Source organism: Balaenoptera musculus, chromosome 1, assembly GCF_009873245.2.
Source record: "Balaenoptera musculus isolate JJ_BM4_2016_0621 chromosome 1, mBalMus1.pri.v3, whole genome shotgun sequence".
NCBI lineage: Eukaryota > Metazoa > Chordata > Mammalia > Artiodactyla > Balaenopteridae > Balaenoptera > Balaenoptera musculus.
Window position 1 is genome coordinate 60,820,606 of NC_045785.1, and position 12,599 is coordinate 60,833,204.

Below are 12,599 nucleotides of genomic sequence, written 5' to 3' on the forward strand. Positions count from 1 at the left end.
TGAGGCTCTGTTAAGTGAAAATTTAGCAAGAGACAAATAAATAGACTTGGAATTTCTGCTTATGGAAGAAATATCTCAAAGGATGTATCTAGTGTTGAACATTTTTTTGTAAAGATTGAAGGAATTTTAAATAAATAACCATGAAATTATAAATGGGAGAACATGACTTTCAGGCCTGTTTCTAATAAAAACTATTATACTAGGAGCTCAACAGTGCCTAAGTGTAATGTATAATTGGATATATTTATCCAATCATCTTGAAGCTTGAATAATTTGGTTTTTTGATGATTAGATAAGGTAGTCATGTAGAAGACAAAGTACTGCTTGTTTATGAGTAAAAATCTGAATATAGAAGACTCAGGAGCAGCAGCAACTATTATGCTTTTCTCCTCCTTTTCTTGAACTGCAACCATAGGAAGAACAGTTTAACCTGCTAACTTACTTTTCCTACTCTGCCATTTTCCCTTATTTCTTAACAACTACCCCTCCATTTTCATATTCATTTCTTTCTGTGGTCCGATTTGTACTTCAGAAAAACCACTCCAATAGGCATCAAGAGGTTTATGTATATATCTATAGATTTCTTATAATACACTGGTTAATAATTCATCTGGGAACAAATTTCTTTTATAAAGAAGTTAGCTTCATTTAAAACAAATAAACAGCACAGTAAATAGTATGACAATACTGATGTGTTTCCACTACTTACTTTTTAGACTTCTTGAGGAGAAGAATGAAGTCTTGGTATTCCCTCGATTGCCTAACATTTATTCAGTCATTTAACAAATATTTATTGAGTGTTTTCTGTATGCCAGCTACAAAGCTAGGCACTGGTGACACGAAGATACTGCTGCCTTCCTTCCAGGAACATATAACCTAGCAAAAGACATTTAAACAAGCAATTTCAAATAAAAACAGTAAGAATTGTATGGAACTCACATCTGTGGGAGGGAAACGAACTCTGTGGATAGTAACTTCAGATAAATCTTACCAGAAGAGGAAAAGCTTGATCTGAGATATACAGGACCTATAGCAGTTAGCTCATCTGGTGAAGAAGGGGGAAGAGAATTCCAGCATAACAATATGTATAAAGACCCATAATCATGAAAGGATATTGGCACATCCAAGGAACTGGATGTAGATTGGTATGGCTGGAGAAGGGTAGGGACAGGCAAGATAACCAAGGGTTTTGGATGTCAGGTGAAGGAATTTAAACGTTTTCTGGGCAGGGCATACCATAATCAGTTTTGCACCTTCATTTTCAAAGTTCTTCCAGCTAGAATGGATAGAATAGATAGTCCAGGTAATATATAAGAAGAGACTTGAGCCAAGACAAACCATTATGCTTATACATAATTGGCATTGAGTGGTTGTTTGTTGAATGAATAAATTAATAATGAATATAGCTCAGTGTTGGTCATTGTCACACACATATGTACAGCTCTAGGAACAAAGTACAAATAGGAGTCCTTTCTTGAGAAGAGGGACTTGAGGGTGCCAACGTGATCAAAACTGCCCTTTAAGGACTTCCCTGGTAGTCCAGTGGGTAAGACTCTGTGCTCCCAGTGAAGGGGGCCTGGGTTCGCTCCCTGGTGGGGGAGCTAGATCCCGCATGCATGCCTCAACTAAGAGTCCACTTGCCGCAACTAAGAAGTCCGTATTGCAGCAACTAAAGATCCTGCATGCCGCAACTAAGACCCCGCACAACCAGAACAAACAAACAGACAAAACCCCTGCACTTTAGAAGAATTATTCTACCTGTAAAGTACAAGGTGAACTGAAAAGGGAACAGGCAGGAGCACACGGTAGCACCTGATCAAGGATGCTGCAATGGGCATGAAGAAGAGAGGATATATTTAAAAGATACATTGATTATAGAAAGAAGAAGATATTACTGTATAGCACACGGAACTATATTTAATATCCTCTGGTAAACCATAATGGAAAAGAATGTGAAAAAGAATGTATATGTATGTATGTATAACTGAATCACTTTGCTGTACAGCAGAAATTAACACAACATTGTAAATCAACTATACTTCAATAAAATAAGAATTTAAAAAAAGAAGAAGATAATTAGAGTCATTGCTGGAAAATGATGAAGTGTTGAGGGAATTTTTTTGTTTGTTTTATACATTTATTTATTTATTTATTTATTTTTGGCTGCATTGGGTCTTCGTTGCTGCGTGAGGGCTTTCTCTCGTTGTGGCGAGCGGGGGCTACTCTTCGTTGCGGTGTGCGGGCTTCTCATTGTGGTGGCTTCTCTTCTTGCAGAGCATGGGCTCTAGGTACGTGGGCTTTAGTAGTTGCAGTATGCGGGCTCAGTAGTTGTGGCTCGCCGGCTCTAGAAAGCAGGTTCAGTAGTTGTGGTGCACAGGCTTAGTTGCTCCATGGCATATGGGATCTTCCAGGACCAGGGCTTGAACCCATGTTCCCTGTGTTAGCAGGCAGATTCTTAACGACTGCACCACCAGGGAAGTCCCTGTTTGTTTTTTTATGGGAGGGGTTTGAGCATGGTTGTAGCCTGAGAGGAGGGAGTTGTGTGGGAGAACATAATAAAAATGTAGGAAAGGCAGAGGATGGGATCTGGAATTTAGAGTCTCCATTCACTGGCTCTGTGACTGGAACAAGTTACATAAACTCTTTGAATTTCAGTTTACTCATTTATAAAATTCAGATAATTTCTATCCTTTGGAATTGTTCTAAGAATTAGAAAATAATTATGTAGAGCCCTTAGAATAAGTAGGCACTCAACAAAAGGTAGTTCTTATAGCTATTATTATTATTGTAAGGGTGTGACTTTCAGAGAAAAGACAATAAAGAGGTGGAGTAAAGTTAGGGGGGAGCAGAAGGGAAAATTAAGTGAATTCACACCTATTTTTCTGTGAAAGTGTTAAAAGAGAAGGAGGGTGATGAAAGAGAGTGATGAAAGCTTACAGTAGCTATAGTGGCCATTCAGAGAAGAAATTAACCAGGTGTGGACATTCAAAGGAATTTCTGATTGATTGAAGGATCAGAGGAGAGAACCTTAAAGTACTGCCCATTTCTTTTACATATAAAAAAATTAGTGGAAGAGTTGGAATTACTCTTTACTATTTAATGACATCTTCTCCGATGCTAGAATTATTTTATAGTTTTTTCTTAAATACAGGCCTACCTCATTTTATTGTGGTTCACTTTAATTGCACTTTGCCTATTGGGTTTTTGACAAATTAAAGGTTGGTGGCCACCCTGTGTCAAGCAAGTCTATTGGTGCGAATTTTCCAACAGCATTTGCTCACTTCATTTTTCTGTGTCATATTTTGGTAGTTCTCACAATATTTCAAACTTTTTCATTATTATTATATGTATTATGGTGATCTGTGATCAGTGATATTTGATGTTACTATTGTCATTGTTTTGGGGTGCCACGAACCACACCCATATAAGACAGTGAACTTAACTGATAAATTTTGTGTGTGGTCTGACTCCTCCACCAACAAGCTGTTCCCCTTCTCTCTCCCTCTCCTGCGGTCTCCCTATTCCCTCAGATGCAACAATATTGAAATTAGGCTGATTAATAACTCTACAAAATGGCCCCTAATGGTTCAAGTGAAAGGAAGAGTCACTTTAAATCAAAAGCTAGAAATTAAGCTTAGTTAGGAAGGCAAGTTGAAAGCCGAGACAGGCAGATAGCTAGGCTTCTTGCAGCGGTTAGCCAAGCTGTGAATGCAAAGGAAAAGTTGGAAACTAAAAGTGCTACTTTCCAGTGAACAAATGAATAGTAAGAAAGTGAAACAGCCTTATTGCTGATATACAGAAAGTTTCAGTGGTCTGGATAGAAGATCAAACCAGCTACAACATTCCCTTAAACCAAAGCCTAATCCAGAGAAAGGTCCTAACTCTCTTCAATTCTATGAATGCTGAGAGAGGTGAGGAAGCTGCAGATGAAAAGTCTGAGCTTGCAGAGGTTGGTTCATTAGGTTTAAGGAAATAAGCCATCTCCATAACATAAAAGGGGGGGACTTCCCTGGTGGTGCAGTGGATAAGACTCCATGCTCCCAATGCAGGGGGCCCGGGTTTGATCCCACATGCATGTTGCAACTAAGAGTTTGCCTGCCACAACTAAGGAGCCTGCCTGCTGTGACTAAGACCCAGTGCAACCAAATAAATAAATAAGTAAGTAAATAAATAAATAAATATTTTTTTAAAAAAGTGCAAAGGGAAGCAGCAAGTGCTGATGTAGAAGCAGCAGCAAGTTATCCGGAAGACCTAGCTAAAATAATTAATAAAGGTGGTTACACTAAACAACAGATTTTCAATGTAAATGAAACAGTCTTATATTTCAGTGTAGATTGAAACAGCCTATATTGAAAAAAGTTGCCATCTGGACCTTTTCATAGCTAGAGAGGAGAAGTCAGTGCCTGGTTTCAAAGCTTCAAAGGACAGACTGACTTTCCTGTTAGGGGCTAATGCAGCTGGTGACAGTAAGCTGAAGCCAATGCTTGTTTACCAAAAATCCTAGGCCCATAAGAATTATGCTAAATCTGCTCTGCCAGTGCTCTATAAATGGAACAACAAAGCCTGAATTGATAACACATCTGTTTATGACATAGTTTACTGAATATTTTAAGCCCACTTTTGAGACCTGTTGATTAGGAAAAAAAGATCCCTTTCAAAATATTACTGTTCATAGACAATGCACATGGTAATCCAAGAACCCTGATGGAGATGTACAGTGAGATTAGTGTTGTTTTGTGCCTGCTAACACAACATCCATTCTGCAGCCCATGGATCAAGGAGTAATTTTGACTTTCAAGTCTTATTATTTAAGAAACAGAAACAGACTCAAAGACATAGAGAACAGACTTGTGGTTGCCAAGGGGGAGGGTGGGTGGGGGAGGGATGGACTGGGAGTTTGGGATTAGCAGATGCAAACTATTGTACATAGAATGGATGTCATTACGAACATTGATGACTCATGAGAAGCGGTCAAAATACCAACAGTAACAGGAGTTTGAAAGAAATTGATTCCAACCCTCATGGCTGACTTTGAGTTTGTTCAGAGTTTGAGAGGCTTGGCTCCAATTTGAAGGAAGTTCTACTGTGGGTAAGATGCTATCAAATAGTATTGCATGCTCCAGAGAAACCATTCATGAAAGGAAGGGTCAATTGATGCAGCAAACTTCATTGTTCTCTTATTTTAAGAAATTGCCACAGCAACCCTAACTTCAGCAATCACCACCGTGACTAGCTGGCAGCCATCAACACTGAGGCAAGATCCTCTTCCACCAAAAAAGATTATATCCCACTGAAGGTTCAGATGATGATCAGCATTTTTTAGCAATAAGGTATTTTTAAATTAAAGTACATACATTGGTTTTTAGATATAATGCTATTGCACACTTAATAGATTATATTATAGTGTAAGTAAAATTTTATATGCACTAGGAAACCAAAAAATTTGTGTGACTCACCTTTTTGTGATATTCACTTTATTGTTGTGGTGGTCTGGAACCGAACCCACAATATCTCTGAGGTATGTCTGTATTTTAAAGCCTGTCCAGAGAAGCTCTTTTTATTTATTTATTTTAATTTTTTATCTTTTTAAATTGCTGTTAAGAGAAAAATGTTGCATAGAAATGGGACATGAGCCAGAAGAAGAGAGCACAGGTCTATGGAGAAGAGTCTACCCTTTTGAAATATTTGATACTTGGTTTCTTGTTCTAAGACTTCTCTGACCCTTATCATGGTAATAGTAGGTGTTGTAACTCTAAAGATGACTGATTAACTGTGTAGTGTCTCCTAAACATTTTTGGCCACAGGCTGTTTGTTTTGTACAGAAATTCCTAGGGACACAGTTTGGGGAGGTTTTGTCTAGTATGTCTTACATGTCTTGCTTACCTTTTCCTAGATACCAGAATCTTCAAGATAAGGTAATTTTCTCCCAAAGTTCTCCATGTGTCTTCATTACCAATCCATTCTCCTGTTGGTAAGATTAAATTCAGAGCAGTCCCTTAGTTCCTCTAGTCATGGTTCTCAACTGGGATTGGTCTTTCCACGGTTGGAGATCTGTGGAAATACGGAGGGGTGTGCCATTGTCCACCAGGGAGGTTAATTGCTCTGCAGGGGGCCAGCCAGTCCTGAAACTTGGAGAATTACTCTTAACACATTTTCCCTATGATATAAAATTGTCAGCAAGTAAGTCAAGAGATTTTCAATTGTTGTATTACCAGTTGAACAAGACTTCTGCACATCTGAATAGTTCAAGTCACCTATCACTCTCATATCTTATCTCTGTGGTGGTTTATGGGCTGTGCAAAAAGGCATAGCTTTCTCCATTGGACCACGTGGCCTATGTAGAGTATACCTCTGCAAAGATGCTGAAATATCAAAAACATCAAAAAGTAGCTTTCTGACCTAAGTGTTGCCCACTCAGTCTACTTGCCCCATATCCTATCCCTGTCCCATATTCTATCCCTGCCCCATATCCTATCCCTTGCCCCATATCTTATCCCTGGCCTGCCATGAGCTTCTAAGGACCTAGTTTTGAAAACCGTCAAGTATTATTATTTTTCTCATTTTTACAGAGGAGGATACTGAGATTTACAGAGGTTCAGTAAATTGACTTCTCAAGGTCACAGAGGTAGCAGGTGCTAGAGTGTAGCTTCAAACCCAAGCATTCTGACTCCAAAACTCAGCAGCTTCACTGTTACTCAAAAATGCCCCGGTTGGTACTTCATTACATTTTTCAGTCATACTTGGCTACTTTTATATCACTGTGGAATGCATCTTAAGGATTTCTGGGCTACTTTATTATCCCAAATGTCTGAACTCTGTTTATTATCAGATTAGATGCTCACCATATATGCCAGCATGAGCAAGCCACAACTTTTTTCATCTCATCACTAAAAACAAAGCAATTGTGATAGAAACTTAATCTCTGATGTCTCTCTTGATATTAAATTTAATAATTCTATCAACAGTGTTTAGACTTTTATGTTCAAGATTTATCACTTTCAATTATGTCATACCAAAACCAGATTCAGGGTTTTTTTCTTATTATTTAAAAAAACTATTTTTATAGGCAAATGAAAGTAGGTTCATAAGTGATATCCTCAGGGCTTTGGCTCACTGTAGTGATCTACAAAACCCAAATTAAGGACTTGTGTTGTAAAGTCTTTCTCCTCTCCCCGAGCTTCAAATTGCCTTGTCAAAAATTTGATTGTCAAAAGCCAAGGAAGAGCAATTTTTTTCCCTCTGAGGTAAAACAAAGCAGATCTAATCACTGCCTATATTTATGCTTTACAATAATAACATATTATAGGAACATCTCACCAAGGTCCCTACTGTTTTTGCTGTTCAGTCGCAATATCTCTATCCATAGCCTGACTTTAATGACAATGCTATTTACATAGTGTGTAAAAAGTATTTATTATAAAAATATTAATGAACTTTGTGTTATGAAAGAAATGTAAAAACTAAGAAGTCTCCCATTTATGGGAGAAAATATATGGCCATGCAGAATCCCATTACCAAGAGGAATTAATCTTTTTTTCAGTAAGTGTTATGATAATGCTGTTTGGTGTTTACAAGTTAATTTACATGAAAAATTACCACACACTCCAAACTATATAGCGTTTATTATATTTAAAGTAGCTGTCTTCTATTCACTTAAAAAGTTTCTTTCTAAGTAACTTGCTTAACTGACACTTTAAAATTAGGATTGCTGGTATTAATTTTATTGTTAAAAGGTAACATATGCCCATGGTATAAAACTTGAACACAAAAGCAAATAAAATGTAAAAAAGTTGTCTTTCTACTGCAGATCCATGGTTCAAACTACCAGAATGATTTTTAAAAAGTATTTATTTAGCTCTTAGATAGACTCATCCACCAGAGGGCAGAGAGCAGAAGCAAGAAGATCTACAATTCTGCAGCCTGTGGAAGGAAAATTCACAGAAAGACAAAATGAAAAGGTAGAGGACTTTGCACCAGATGAAGGAACAAGATAAAACCCTAGAAAAACAACTAAATGAAGTAGAGATAGGCAACCTTCCAGAAAAAGAATTCAGAATAATGATAGTGAAGATGATCCAGGACCTCGGAAAAAGAATGGAGACAAAGGTCGAGAAGATGCAAGAAATGTTTAACAAAGACCTAGAAGAATTAAAGAACAAACAAACAGAGATGAACAATACAATAACTGAAATGAAAACTACACTAGAAGGAATGAATAGCAGAATAAATGAGGCAGAAGAACGGACAAGTGACCTGGAAGACAGAAAGGTGGAATTCATTGCTGCAGAACAGAATAAAGAAAAAAGAATGAAAAGAAATGAAGACAGCCTAAGAGACCTCTGGGACAACATTAAATGCAACAACATTCACATTATAGGGGTCCCAGAAGGAGAAGAGAGAGAGAAAGGACCCGAGAAAATATTTGAAGAGATTAGAGTCGAAAGTTTCCCTAACATGGGAAAGGAAATAGCCACCCAAGTCCAGGAAGTGCAGAGAGTCCCATACAGGATAAACCCAGGGAGAAGCACACTGAGACACATAGTAATCAAACTGACAAAAATTAAAGACAAAGAAAAATTATTGAAAGCAACAAGGGAAAAATGACAAATAATACACAAGGGAACTCCCATAAGATTAACAGCTGATTTCTCAGCAGAAACTCTACAAGCCAGAAGGGAGTGGCAGGATATACTTAAAGTGATGAAAGGGAAGAATCTACAACCAAGATTACTCTAGCCAGCAAGGATCTCATTCAAGTTCGATGGAGAAATCAAAAGCTTTACAGACAAGCAAAACCTAAGAGAATTCAGCACCACCAAACCAGCTTTACAACAAATGCTAAAGGAACTTCTCTAAGTGGGAAACGCAAGAGAAGAAAAGGACCTACAAAAACAAACCCAAAACAATTAACAGAATGGTAATAGGAACATACATATCAATAATTACCTTAAACATGAATGGATTAAATGCTCCAACCAAAAGACACAGGCTCGCTGAATGGATACAAAGGCAAGACCCATATATATGTAGTCTACAAGAGACCCACTTCAGACCTAGGGACACATACAGACTGAAAGTGAGGGGATGGAAAAAGATATTCCATGCAAATGGAAATCAAAAGAAAGCTGGAGTAGCAATTCTCATATCAGATAAAATAGACTTTAAAATAAAGAATGTTACAAGAGACAAGGAAGGACACTACATAATGATCAAGGGATCAACCCAAGAAGAAGATATAACAATTATAAATATATATTCACCCAACATAGGAGCACCTCAATACATAAGGCAATGGCTAAAAGCTATAAAAGAGGAAATCGACAGTAACACAGTAATAGTGGGGGACTTTAACACCTCACTTACACCAATGGACAGATCATTCAGACAGAAAATTAATAAGGAAACACAAGCTTTAAATGACACAATAGACCAGAGAGATTTAATTGATATTTATAGGATATTCCATCCAAAAACAGCAGATTACACGTTCTTCTCAAGTGCACACGAAACATTCTCCAGGATAGATCACATCTTAGGTCACAAATCAAGCCTCGGAAAATTTAAGAAAATTGAAATCATATCAAGCATCTTTTCTGACCACAGCGCTATGAGATTAGAAATCAATTACAGGGAAAAAAAATGTAAAAAACATAAACACATGGAGGCTAAACAATATGTTACTAAATAAGCAAGAGATCACTGAAGAAATCAAAGAGGAAATCAAAAAATACTTAGAGACAAATTACAATGAAAACACAATGATCCAAAACCTATGGGATGCAGCAAAAGCAGTTCTAAGAGGGAAGTTTATAGCAATACAAGCCTACCTCAAGAAACAAGAAAAATCTCAAGTAAACAATCTAACCTTACACCTAAAGGAATTAGAGAAAGAAGAATGAACAAAACCCAAAGTTAGTAGAAGGAAAGGAATCATAAAGATCAGAGCAGAAATAAATGAAATAGAAACAAAGAAAACAATAGCAAAGATCAATAAAACTAAAAGCTAGTTCTTTGAGAAGATAAACAAAATTGAAAAACCTTTAGCCAGACTCATCAAGAAAAGGAGGGAGAGAACTCAAATCAATAAAATCAGAAACGAAAAAGGAGAAGTTACAACAGACACCACAGAAATACAAAGCATCCTAAGAGACCACTACAAGCAAGTCTATGCCAATAAAATGGACAACCTGGAAGTAATGGACAAATTCTTAGAAAGGTATAACCTTCCAAGACTGAAACAGGAAGAAGTAGAAAATATGAACAGACCAATCACAAGTAATGAAATTGAAACTGAGATTAAAAATCTTCCAACAAACAAAAGTCCAGGACCAGATGGCTTCATAGGTGAATTCTATTAAAAATTTAGGGAAGAGCTAACGCCAATTCTAATTCAAACTCTTCCAAAAAATTGCAGAGGAAGGAACACTCCCAAACTCCTTCTATGAGGCCATCATCACCCTGATACAAAAACCAGACAAAGATACTACAAAAAAAGAAAACTACAGACCAATATGACTGATGAATATAGATGCAAAAATCCTCAATGAAATACTAGCAAACAGAATCCAACAACACATTAAAAGGATCATACACCATGATCAAGTGGGATTTATCCCAGGGATGCAAGGATTCTTCAATATATGCAAATCAATCAATGTGATACATCATATTAACAAACTGAAGAAGAAAAACCATACGATCATCTCAATAGATGCAGAAAAAGCTTTTGACAAAATTCAACACCCATTTATGATAAAAACTCTCCAGAAAGTGGGCATAGAGGGAACCTACTTCAACATAATAAAGGCCATTTATGACAAACCCACAGCAAACATCATTCTCAATGGTGAAAAACTGAAAGCGTTTCCTCTAAGATCAGGAACGAGACAAGGATGTCCACTCTCACCACTATTATTCAACATAGTTCTGGAAGTCCTAGCCATGGCAATCAGAGAAGAAAAAGAAATAAAAGGAATACAAATTGGAAAAGAAGAAGTAAAACTGTCACTGTTTGCAGATGACATGATACTATACATAGAGAATCCTCCAGATGCCACTAGAAAACTACTAGAGCTAATCAATGAATTTGGTAAGGTTGAAGGATACAAAATTAATGCACAGAAATCTCTTGCATTCCTATACACTAACAAGGAAAGATCAGAAAGAGAAATTAAGGAAACAATCCCATTCACCATTGCAACAAAAGGAATAAAATATCTAGGAATAAACCTACCTCAGGAGGTAAAAGACCTGTATTCAAAAAACAATAAGACACTGATGAAAGAAATCAAAGATGACACAAACAGGTGGAGAGATATACCATGTTCTTGGATTGGAATAATCCATCTTGTGAAAATGACTATACTACCCAAAGCAATCTACAGATTCAATGCAATCCTCATCAAATTACCAGTGGCATTTTTTACAGAACTAGAACAAAAAATCTTAAAATTTGTATGGAGACACAAAAGACCCTGAATAGCCAAAGCAGTCTTGAGGGAAAAAAGCAGAGCTGGAGGAATCAGACTCCCTGACTTCAGACTATACTACGAAGCTACAGTAATCAAGACAATATGGTACTGGCACAAAAACAGAAACATAGATCAATGGAACAAGATAGAAAGTCCAGAGATAAACCCACGCACCTATGGTCAACTAATCTATGGCAAAGGAGGCAAAGATATACAATGGAGAAAAGACAGTCTCTTCAGTAAGTGGTGCTGGGAAAAGTGGACAGCTACACGTAAAAGAATGAAATTAGAACACTCCCTAACACCATACACACAAATAAACTCAAAATGGATTAGATACCTAAATGGAAGACCGGACACTCTAAAACTCTTAGAGGAAAACATAGGAAGAACACTCTTTGACATAAATCACAGCAAGATCTTTTTTGATCCACCTCCTAGAGTAATGGAAATAAAAGCAAAAATAAACAAATGGGACCTACTGAAACTTAAAAGCTTTTGCAAAGCGCAGAAAACTACAAACAAGATGAAAAGACAACCCTCAGAAAGGGAGAAAATATTTGCAAGCGAATCAACGGACAAAGGATTAATCTGCAAAATATATAAACAGCTCATGCAGCTCAATATTAAAAAAACAGACAACCCAATCCAAAAGTGGGCAGAAGACCTAAATAGACATTTCTCCAAAGAAGACATACAGATGGCCAAGAAGCACATGAAAAGCTGCTCAACATCACTAATTATTAGAGAAATGCAAATTAAAACTACAATGAGGTATCACCTCACACCAGTTAGAATGGGCATTCAGAAAATCTACAAACAATGAATGCTGGAGAGGGTGTGGAGGAAGGGGAACCCTCTTGCACTGTTTGTGGGAATGTAAATTGATACAGCCACTATGGAGAACAGTATGGAGTTTCCTTAAAAAACTAAAAATAGATTTACCATATGACCCAGCAATCCCACTACTGGGCATATACCCAGAGAAAACCATAATTCAAAAAGACACATGCACCCCAATGTTCATTGCAGCACTATTTACAATAGCCAGGACATGGAAGCAACCTAAATGCCCATCGATAGACGAATGGATAAAGAAGAAGTGGTACATATATACAATGGAATATT